Raw genomic sequence first — 11,239 nt, 5'->3', positions numbered from 1 at the left:
TTCAAGTGCAGTCACAAAAACCATCAAGAACTATGATAAAACTGGCTCTCATGAGGACCGCCACAGGAAAGGAGGACCCAGAGTTACTTCTGCTGCAGAGGATAAGTTCATTAGAGTTAACTGCACCTCAGATTGCAGCCCAAATAAATGCTTCACAGAGTTCATTTAACAGACACATCTCAACATCAACTGTTCAGAGGAGACTGCGTGAATCAGGCCTTCATGGTCGAATTGCTGCAAAGAAACCACTACTAAAGGACACCAATAAGAAGAGACTTGCCTGGGCCAAAAAACATGAGCAATGGACATTAGACCTGTGAAAATCTGTCCTTTGGTCTGATGAATCAAAATTTGAGAGTTTTTGTTCCAACCGCTGTGTCTTTGTGAGATGCAGAGTAGGTGAACGGATGATCTCCGCATGTGTGGTTCCCCCTGTGAAGCATGGAGGAGGAGGTCTGATGGTGTGGGGGTGCTTTGCGGGTGACACTATGATAAATTTAGAATTCAAGGCACACTTAATCAGCATGGCTACCACAGCATTCTACAGCGATACGCCATCCCATGTGGTTTACTCGTAGTGGGACTATAATTTGTTTTTCAACAGGACACTGACCCAAAATACACCTCCAGGCTGTGTAAGGGCTATTTGACCAAGAAGGAGAGTGATGGAGTGCTGCATCAGATGACCTGGCCTCCACAATCATCCGACCTTCATCATCCAACCTTTTTTTGTGGGGGGGGGGGATCAGCTTTAATATTGCAGATAGATTGTGGCTTCCATCAATGTAATTGTTTGCATCAATTCCAATCACCCATCTATTTTTTTGTAAGTATATATATATATATATATATATTTTATTTTTTTTGTATTTTCCCCTAACACTACCATCCCTCCCATAATTGGACTAAACTAATGGACAACAACACTTAGGCTTCTACTTCCAGCATATACATACTTTATATATTTTACGGACACAGTATTTTTACAATAGTTATCTTTTGTTCGTTTTTAGTCCCATCCTTCAGCTCCACTCAACTGCTCCCATCTATCTCTGAACACCATCCACTTTTAATTTCTATGTGAACTTAACTTCTGATTATCTTTAAGATATCCTGTATATCAAATTACAGCCAGACCGCCCAGCCAACCCGAGCAGCCTACACGGCCGACCCCCACCAGTCTAGTCAATAACTGAACTCTCCAACACAACATCCTTCTCATATTTATTTTTTTTGTCTCAGGGGAAAGATTTGGACACACAGTGTAATGAAAACACACAGAAACCGCACATCCTCCGTATAATTCATATCATCGGCCTAATAGTACTGTGGAGCTCGTTTTACTTGCACACAATATAGCTGGGTCACCCCATCCTGTCCCTAGGGGTCCACGGCCCTGTCTTGTAATTTAACTTATTTCATAAGTTATTTTTGCGCATTTGATATTGTCTATAGGGTGCAAAATTGCTGGGACCATGGCTGGCAAGGGAGCTGCATCAGATATGCCTAAAATAACATTGCGGGACTGCGGTTGGTTCTGGGACCAGTTCTTGCGGTAGCGGTTGGGTGTGGGAGAGAAAGCCAGCGGGTGGTTTCATCATTTGATTCAGGTCTTGTTGATTGAGGCAAAAATAATAGCTAATGAAAGCCAACTTTTGGTCAGTTCTCTCTCTAACGGTACATCAACTGGCGAAAGCTTGCCAAGTTAATTTACTCCTGAAACAGGACGAAAAAAGGCTACAAAACATTAACATACCAACAACTGCTGTTAGCAATATGATGTGGCAATTATTACTATCTGACAGATAGCTAGAGGCTAGAGCTAACCTGGCTGTGGTAGCTACTCACTAGCGTAGCTTATTCATTCACCTGTCGAGAGGGGATGAAACATTAGCTAACGTTACATTTCAGTTACAATACTAGCTCAGCACTGCAAATAAACACTAGTTTAGTTTTTTTCTGTTAAGTTAAACAGAAGTTACCTTGGCAGCTACATCAGTCAACTAAAGAGTAGCCAGTCTCTGTTCTGTTACATTTTACAACTTGGTGAAAGAGCACTAAACGTACACACTAAACCATGCTCAACTCTCCTATGCTGGTCCAGCCAGCCTTCCAGAAGCTTTGCCTTCACCCAACCTGTCAGGCCGCTCTGTGGGGTCCTAGCCGTCCTAAATCAAGTCGAATAAACACCCCAAACAGCCTACCTGACTGCTCGGAGGCATCCGCATGGTCCTAAAGCAAACCGTTGTCTCATTTTGTATCACATTCGAATGCTAAACCTGGGGATGACAAAAATGCAATTTCAGAATGTGGGAAGGACATCCCCAGTGAAAGCGGCACCCCTGTTGCGCCCCATATAAAACCAGTATGTATGTATATGAATATGAGAGGATAAATAAACACATTCATTATATAAATATTACAATAAATAATGACAAGAATCTCATGTTCCCATTGTACTGACTACTATTTCAAATGTATTTTCAGCGTTACATATAATCCTGTAATTATAAATCACTGTTCTCAATCTAAAGGCGAATAGTCAATGTTGTTCATTGTATTAGTTTGCTGTTCATTAGATTTGTCTTGAATTATTTTGATAAATCATGCGCTTTAATTATATTTATTTGCTAATACCATCTCTGAGATGCTAGTTTCAGAAATGATGTAGTAAAAATGGAAGTGTAGGCTACAGGAAAGCACACTAGGTGGAGACAGTCCGCTTTGTGTGGTCAGCCTCAAAATAGCCTCTCTACTCTACAACTCGTCATAGGGCTGCAGGTAGCCTAGAGATTAGAGTGGTGGACCAGTAATCACAAAGTCGCTGTTTCGAATACCCTGTACTACTATGGCTAACCCAGTAAAAAAACGTGAAAGACATTTCACTGCACCTATCCGGTGAATGTGACGTTAAAACTTTATTTTTATTTTTTCAAGAGCGCAACTTTGGTTTTTGAAGCGGGCTGGACATATTTATAATTTTTGTCAGATAAACACTCCAAACAGCCTACTCGACCGCTCGGAGGCATCCGCATGGTCCTGAAGCACACCGTTGCCTCGTTTCTATCACATTCTAATTATAAAACTGGGGGGGGGGGGGGGGATTTCAGAATGTGTGGCTTAAACAACATGGGCTATTTACTCCACCAACAGTTTCATGATTATCCACGACCATGCAGTTGTCCAATTACGACTGAATCTAGTTATGTGAGGACACACTAATTGGTAGTGCAGTGGAGAAGGGAGAGCATCAGGTCGATCAATCCACCCCCACAGATGAGAGCTTCTGAAAACAGACACTGTAGAAGAACTTCAATGGAATAAAGCTCCAGGGGAATCCTATATGTGCACATTTGGTCATCATCAGTGAGAACTGCAAACAGTGAGAACGTGACAGTCACTATTGACCAGCATGTTCTTTCACACACACATTTCTCATTCATTGCACATGCAGTGCCCATATGAAGAAAGACTACACCATTTACTATATAATACTACAGTACATACTATATAATTGTATAGTAAACTAGTATACTGTAGAATACTATGCTACCCACTGTAGTAACCCTAGATCATGTGTGGTACTTACTATAGAATGTTGTAGTATACTGTAAAATACTAAATACTTCCATATTACCCCCCCCCCCCCCCCCCAAAACTGTTATAAATACTTCAGTAATGTCTGCAAAATCCACTTCATTTTTTATATATGAATACTACATTATTTAATTTGCATATACCCCCCCCCACCAATGGTCCAGTTTGTGTCACCCATAAGTGAGAAACCTACATGCCAAGTATAGACCATATACACTACATGACCAAAAGTGTGTGGACATCTGCTCATTGCACATCTTGTTCCAAAATCATGGGAGTCAATATGGAGTTCATCCCCATTTTCTGCTCTAACAGCCTCCACTCTTCTGGGAAGGCTTTCCACTAGATGTTGGAACATTGCTGCAGGGACTTGCTTCCATTTAGCCACAAGAGCATTAGTGAGGTCAGGCACTGATGTTGGGCAATTAGGCCTGGCTCGCAGTCGGTGTTCCACTTCATCCCAAAAATGTTTGATGGGTTGAGGTCAGGGCTCTGTGCAGGCCAGTCAAGTTCTTCCACACCAATCTCGACAAACCATTTTTTTTTTCTGTCATGCTGAAACAGGAAAGGGCCTTCCCCAAACTGTTGCCACAAGCACAGAATCGTCTAGAATGTTATTGTATGCTGTAGAGTTTAGTTCTCATTGTCATACTTGAGCAAAAGTAAAGATACCTTAATAGAAAATGACTCAAGTGAAAGTCACCCAGTAAAATACTACTTGAGTAAACGTCTAAAAATATCTGGTTTTAAATGTACTTAAGTACAGTGGTGGAAAAACTATTAAATTATCAAGTGAAAAGTACAAGTAAGTAAATGCTAGTCATCAAATTCCTTGTATTAAGCAAACCAGATGGCATGATTTTCTTGTTTGTTTCAATTTACGGACAGCCAGGGACGCACTCCAACACAGACATAATTTACAAATGCAGTATTTGTGTTAGCGAGTCCACCAGCTCAAAGGCAGTAGGGATGTCAACATGTTGTATTGATAGGTGTGGAAATTGAACCCCATTGCTGTCTTGCCTGAGCATTGGAAATGTATCGAGTACTTTTTGGTGTCAGGGAAAACGTATGGAAGTAAAAATAACATATTTTCTTCAGAAATGTAGTACATTTAAAATGTGTCAAAAATATAAATAGTAAAGTAAAGATACCCAAAAAACTACTTAAGTAGTGCTTCAAAATATTTTTTACTTAGTTACTTTACACCACTGCCATTCAGACCCCAGTCCTACCTACCTATAGGTTATAGATAATGTATTTCTCTAGAAGGTTTCTTCACTTCTATGTCAAAGATAATAAAACAAAAACATTATATTAAATACTACATTAATGTCCGCAAAAACACTACAGTAAATACTATAGTATACTACAGTCAGCAAAAACACTCCATTAATTACTATTATGTGTACTACATATTATTTTATTACAGTATTTATTCTATAGTTAACTGTAATTACTACAGTACACTACAGTAAATGCTACAGTTAAGTCTGTAAAAGCACTACACTGAATACAAAACAAATTCAAATTAAATTAAAATATTTGTCACATGCTTTCTAAACAACTGTCACGACTTCCGCCGAAGTCGGTTCCTCTCCCTCTCCTTGTTCGGGCGGTGTTCGGCGGTCGATGTCACCGGTCTTCTAGCCATCGCCGATCCACCTTTCATTTTCCATTTTTGTGGCAGCCGGTGCTTTGTACTTGGGTTTTGTACTTTGTGCTGCCTCACTTGTTCTTTGGGCGTTTGTGTTGTGATGCAGTTGCGTTCTGTATTATGATTGCCTAAGTAAAGTGCTTTGTCTATTCATCTCTGCTCTCCTGCGCCTGAATTCCATGCACCAGCTACACCCACCATTGACAGAATACCCCACCGTCGAATGGAGTCAGCAGGAGCAGGTGCCCCTGTTATTGGGGTAGAGGAGCGCATCCAGGAACACGCAATGATGCGCCACCATCTCGGCGCCGCCATGGACCGCGTTGTCAAAACAATGGACCACTGGGAGAGACAGGAAGTTCCTCCAGCACCTCCACCAGCACAACAGGGGCCTCCACTACTCGCTCCCCCTGCACCTGGTTCCACTGTGATTTGCCTCACCCTCCCCGGGGAGTACGATGGGACGGCTGCCCGCTGCCAGGGTTTCCTGCTGTAGCTGGAGTTATACCTGGCGACCGACCACACAGCTCCTTCGGGCCGTGAGAGGGTGTCCGCCCTCGCCTCATGCCTCTCGGGGAAAGCCCTGGAGTGGGCCAACGGCGTGTGGGTGGAAGGAGATGCGGTGCTGGACCACTTTGAGGAGTTCACCCGTCATTTCCGGGCAGTCTTTGACCACCCGCCCGAGGGGAGAGCAGCGGGTGAACGTCTTTTCCACCTGCGGCAGGGGATGAGGAGTGCACAGGAGTTTGTTTTGGACTTTCAGACCCTGGCAGCCGGAGCGGGATGGAACAACAGGGCCCTGAATGACCACTATCATTGCAGCTTGCGCGAGGATGTCCCTCGGGAGTTGGCCTGCAGGGACACCACCCTCACGTTTGACCAGCTGGTGGACCTGTCCAGTCGGCTGGATAACCTGCTGGCCACCCGCGGATGTCCAGATCGGGCTCTGTTGGTTCCATCCTCCAGCACCACCGCTCTGATACCTATGGAGCTGGGAGGTGCTGCGCTTAGGGAGGCCGAAGGAGAGGCCTTCGCGTGCACCATCTGTGGCCTCAGAAGACACACTGCCGGTCGGTGTCGAGTTGGTTCCTCTGGGGGTCGAGGCAGCAGGCAGGGCACTCTAGCGTCACCCCAGGTGAGTCGGCACCATTCTCACCCAGAGCCCTCGGTTGAACACCTGTTTTTGAATGTCATGTTTCCTGAGTGTTCCCCACATTCCCAGCATAAGGCGCTCGTCGATTCAGGTGCAGCTGGGAATTTTATAGACAGAGCATTCGCTCATAGTATAGGGATCCCCATTGTTCCAATGGCTCTGCCCTTCCCAGTTCAAGCCTTAGACAGTCGACCATTGGGGTCACGGTTGATTAGGGAGGCCACTCCCCTGTGCATGGTGACACAGGGGGGTCACAAGGAGAGAATCAGTCTTTCTTATTAACTCCTCTGCATTTCCCATGGTGGTAGGCCTACCCTGGCTAGCCTGTCATGACCCCACTGTTTCATAGCAACGGAGGGCTCTCATGGGGTGGTCGCGAGAGTGCTCGGGGAGGTGTTTAGGGGTTTCAGTTGGTGCCACTACAGTGGAAAGTCCAGACCTGGTCTCCACCGTGCGCATTCCCCCTGAATATGCCGATTTGGCTCTCGCCTTCTCCAAAAAGAAGGCGACTCAATTACCACCCCATCAACGGGGGGATTGTGCGATAAATCTCCTGGTAGACGCCACTATTCGCGGAGACGGTGGCTATGGAAACATATGTCTCCGAATCCCTGCGTCAGGGGTACATTCGGTCCTCCACTTCACTCGCCTCCTCAAGTTTATTTTTTGTGAAGGAGAAGGAGGGTGGTCTGCGCCCGTGTATTGACTATGAGGTCTAAACCAGATCACTGTGAGGTACAGTTGCCCGCTACCTCTCATAGCCACAGCGATTAAGTCAATGCACGGGGCGAGCTTATTCACCAAACTAGATCCCAGGAGCGCTTACAACCTGGCGCGTATCCGGGAGGGAGACGAGTAGAAGACTGCGTTCAGTACGACCTCAGGGCATTATGAGTACCTCGTCATGCCGTTCGGATTGATGAATGCTCCATCTGTCTTCCAAGCCTTTGTAGACAAGATTTTCAGGGACCTGCACGAGCAGGGTGTAGTGGTGTATATTGATGACATTCTGATATATTCTGCTGCACGCGCTGAATATGTGTCCCTGGTGCACAGGGTGCTTGGTTGTCTGTTGGAGCATGATCTGTATGTCAAGGCTGAGAAATGCCTGTTCTTCCAACGGTCAGTCTCCTTCCTAGGGTACTGCATTTCCACCTCAGGGGTGGAGATGGAGAGTGACCGTAAGGAGGTGCAGTGGTTTCTAGGGTTTGCCAATTACTACCGGAGGTTTATCTGGGGTTTTGGTCAGGTAGCGGCTCCCATTACCTCACTGCTGAAGGGGGGACTGGTATGTTTGCAGTGGTTGGCTGAGGTGGACAGGGCTTTTGGTCACCTGAGCGCTCTGTTTACCTCGGCTCCCGTGCTGGCCCATCTAGATCCCTCTTTGGCGTTCATAGTGGAGGTAGACGCATCCGAGGCTGGGATAGGAGCCGTGCTCCCCTGTGCCTTCTTCTCTCCCCTGTGCCTTCTTCTCGAGGAAGCTGAGCCTGGCGGAGCGAAACTATGACTTGGGGGACCGCGAGCTGTTGGTTGTCTTCAAGGCTTTGAAGGTGTGGAGACATTGGCTAAACACCCTTCTCTCATCTGGACTGAACACCGCAATCTGGAGTACATCTGGACTGCGAGGAGACTGAACCCTCACCAGGCAAGGTGGGCCATGTTTTTCACCTGTTTTGTTTTCACCCTTTCTTACAGACCAGGTTCCCAGAACGTGAAGGCAGACGCACTGTCCCGGCTGTATGTCACAGAGGAGCGGCCCATGGATCCCACCCCCATACTCCCGTCCTCCTGCCTGGTGGCGCCGATAGTGTGGGAGCTGGACGCGGACATTGAGCAGGCGCTACATGCAGAACCCACTCCCTCCAGTGTCCCGCTGGGTGTCTGTACGTTCCGTCTGCTGTCCGTGACCGGCTGATCTATTGGGCCCACACGTCACCCTCCTCTGGTCATCCAGGCATCGGTTGGACAGTGCGCTGTCTGAGTGGGAAGTACTGGTGGCCCACTTTGGCTAAGGACGTGACGGTTTGTTTCCTCCTGCTCGGTGTGCGCTCAGTGCAAGGCTCCTAGGCACCTGCCCAGAGGTAAGCTACACCCCTTACCCGTTCCACAGCGGCCTTTGTCGCACCTGTTGGTGGATTTCCTTACCGATCTTCCTCCCTCACAGGTTAACACCACAATCCTGGTCGTTGTGGACCGTTTTTCTAAGTCCTGCCGTCTCCTCCCTCTGCCCGGTCTCCCTACGGCCCTACAGACTGCGGAGGCCTTGTTTACACATGTCTTCCGGCACTACGAGGTTCACTTCAAGGGTCTGGAGGGTGTTCATGGAACATCTGGAGGTTTCGATCAACCTTACCTCAGATTTTCACCCCGAGAGTAATGAGCAGGTGGAGAAAGTTTACCAGGATGTGGGTAAGTTTCTGAGGTCTTATTGCCAGGACCTTTCTGAGGTCTTATTGCCAGGGGGGTGGGCGGTGTTCGTGCCCTGGGCAGAGATGGCCCAGAACCCGCTCCGCCACTCCGCCACTCCTCCACTAACCTCTCCCCCTACAGTGCGTACTGGGGTATCAGCCGGTTCTGGCTCCTTGGCATCAGAGTCAGACCGAGGCTCCTGCGGTGGATGACTGGTTCCAGCACGCGGGGGAGACATGGGACGCCGCCCATGTTCACCTTCAGCGCACCGTGCTGCACCAGAAAGCCAGCTCTGACCATCACCGCAGTGACGCCCCGGTGTTCGCACCGGGTCTGGCTCTCGACCCAAACCCTGCTCCTCCGCCTGCCCTGCCGGAAGCTGGGCCCGTGGTTTGTGGGGCCATTTAAAGTCCTGAGGAGACTGAGCGAGGTGAGTTACAGGTTACAGCTTCCCCTGATTACCGTATTAACCCCTCGTTCCATGTCTCTCCTCAGGCCGGGGGTAGTTGGCCCGCTCCAGGAGTCTGAGGTGCGGGAGGTTTCTCCGCCCCCTCTGGACATTCAGGGGGCCCCGGCGTACTCCGTTCGCTTCATACTGGATTCGAGGCGTCGGGCGAGGGGCCTTCAGTACCTCGTGGACTGGGAGGGGTATGGTCCGGAGGAGAGATGCTGGGTTCCGGTGGAGGACGTGTTGGACCCTTCAATGCTGCGGGAGTTCCTCCGTTTCAGTCAGGATCGCCCTGCACCTTGCACTCCGGGTCGTCCCTGAGGCCGGTGTCGGTGCGCTGCTGGAGCTGTGCGTCAAGGGGGGGTTACTGTCACGACTTCCGCCGGAGTCGGTTCCTCTCCTTGTTCGGTCGACGTCACCGGTCTTCTAGCTATCGCCGATCCACCTTTCATTTTCTATTTGTTTTGTCTTGTCTTCCTGCACACCTGGTTTACATGTTCTACTAATTAACATGTGTATTTAGCCCTCTGTTCCCTCCATGTCTGTGTGGGGTATTGTTTTTTTGTCAAGGTTGGTACGCTCCGGCTGGTTTGCGCCAGTTTTTGTTTTATACCCGTGCTTTGTGGCCGCCGGTACTTTGTACTTTGTGCTGCCTCACTTGTTCTTTGGGCATGTGTGATGTGACGCGGTTGCGTTCTGTATTATGATGCCTAAGTAAAGTGCTTTGTCCATTCATCTCTGCTCTCCTGCACCTGACTTCCATGCACAAGCTACACCCACCACTGACAACAACAGGTGTAGACTAACAGTGAAATGCTTACTTAAGGGCACTTTTCAACATTGCAGAGAGAACGAAAATAGAGAAATAATAAAACACGTAATAATGAATACATAATGAGTAACGATAACTTGCCTATTTACACGGAGTACCAATACTGAGTAAATGTGCTGGGATACGAGGTAATTGATGTAGATATGTATATATAACTATGAATAAAGTGACAGATAATAAACAGTAGCAACAGCGTATGTGAGGTTAGTCCAGGTAGCTATTTGATTAACTATTTAGCTAACTATTTAGCAGTCTTATGGCTTGGGGATAGAAGCTGTTTAGGGTCCTGTTGGTTTGCATTGGTACCGCTTGCCGTGCGGTAGCAGAGAGAACAATTTTATGTCTTGGGTGGCTGGAGTCTTTGACAATTTTTAGGGTCTTCCTTTGACAGCGCCTGACATAGATATCCTGGATGGCAGTGAGTTCGGCCCCAGGGGTGTACTGGGCAGTATGCACTACCTTCTGTAACCAATTTTCAATTTGGGCTGTAACACAAAAAAAATTGGAAAAAGTCAAGGGGTACTTGTGTACTTTCAGAAAGCCCTGTATACCATAGTATACTATAGTATTTTTTTCATGTGGGTGAAAACGCTTTGGGAGTTTTTTGGAGTCTATTTCAGGACCATGGCAGTTAGGCGTGTGTGTCTGAGTCTGTCTCTCTCAGAGAAGGAATGAATTAACAGCGTCTTTGCCCTCGTGGGAACTTCGTATCGAAGTATTTCTATGGAAGTCTATCCTTCGTATGTCACAAGCACGTCACATTGGGCTGAGTCAAAAGTAAAATCAGCAGGGTCTGGTTCACGTGTCATTGCAACAGAGGATGGAAACTTCTATTTTTCCAGTCTGATCCCTTTTCAGCCAAAGCTCTATTAGTGGAATTCATTAGAAGGGTAGATAATTGAAAACCAGAAGCAGAGGGCAGAGCAAAGAGAGACTTAAAAATGTGTAATACCTTTCTCAGTACTTATTTTTTGTATTATTTGTTTGAAGATACTAGTGTGCTACCTGCATGACTATTTTATCTTTCTTTGGAAACTACAGCCCACGCACCCACACACTTCTTATTCAGGAAACTGGGAGCATCTGCATAGGAGGGGTATCTACTCAGTGCTGGTTGTAGGTTTTTACCCACAACTTTTCTAT

This window comes from Oncorhynchus mykiss, chromosome 11 (assembly GCF_057628025.1).
Source record: "Oncorhynchus mykiss isolate SJ-2025 chromosome 11, ASM5762802v1, whole genome shotgun sequence".
In the NCBI taxonomy this organism is placed as follows: Eukaryota; Metazoa; Chordata; class Actinopteri; order Salmoniformes; family Salmonidae; genus Oncorhynchus; species Oncorhynchus mykiss.
This window is presented reverse-complemented; position numbering follows the sequence as displayed.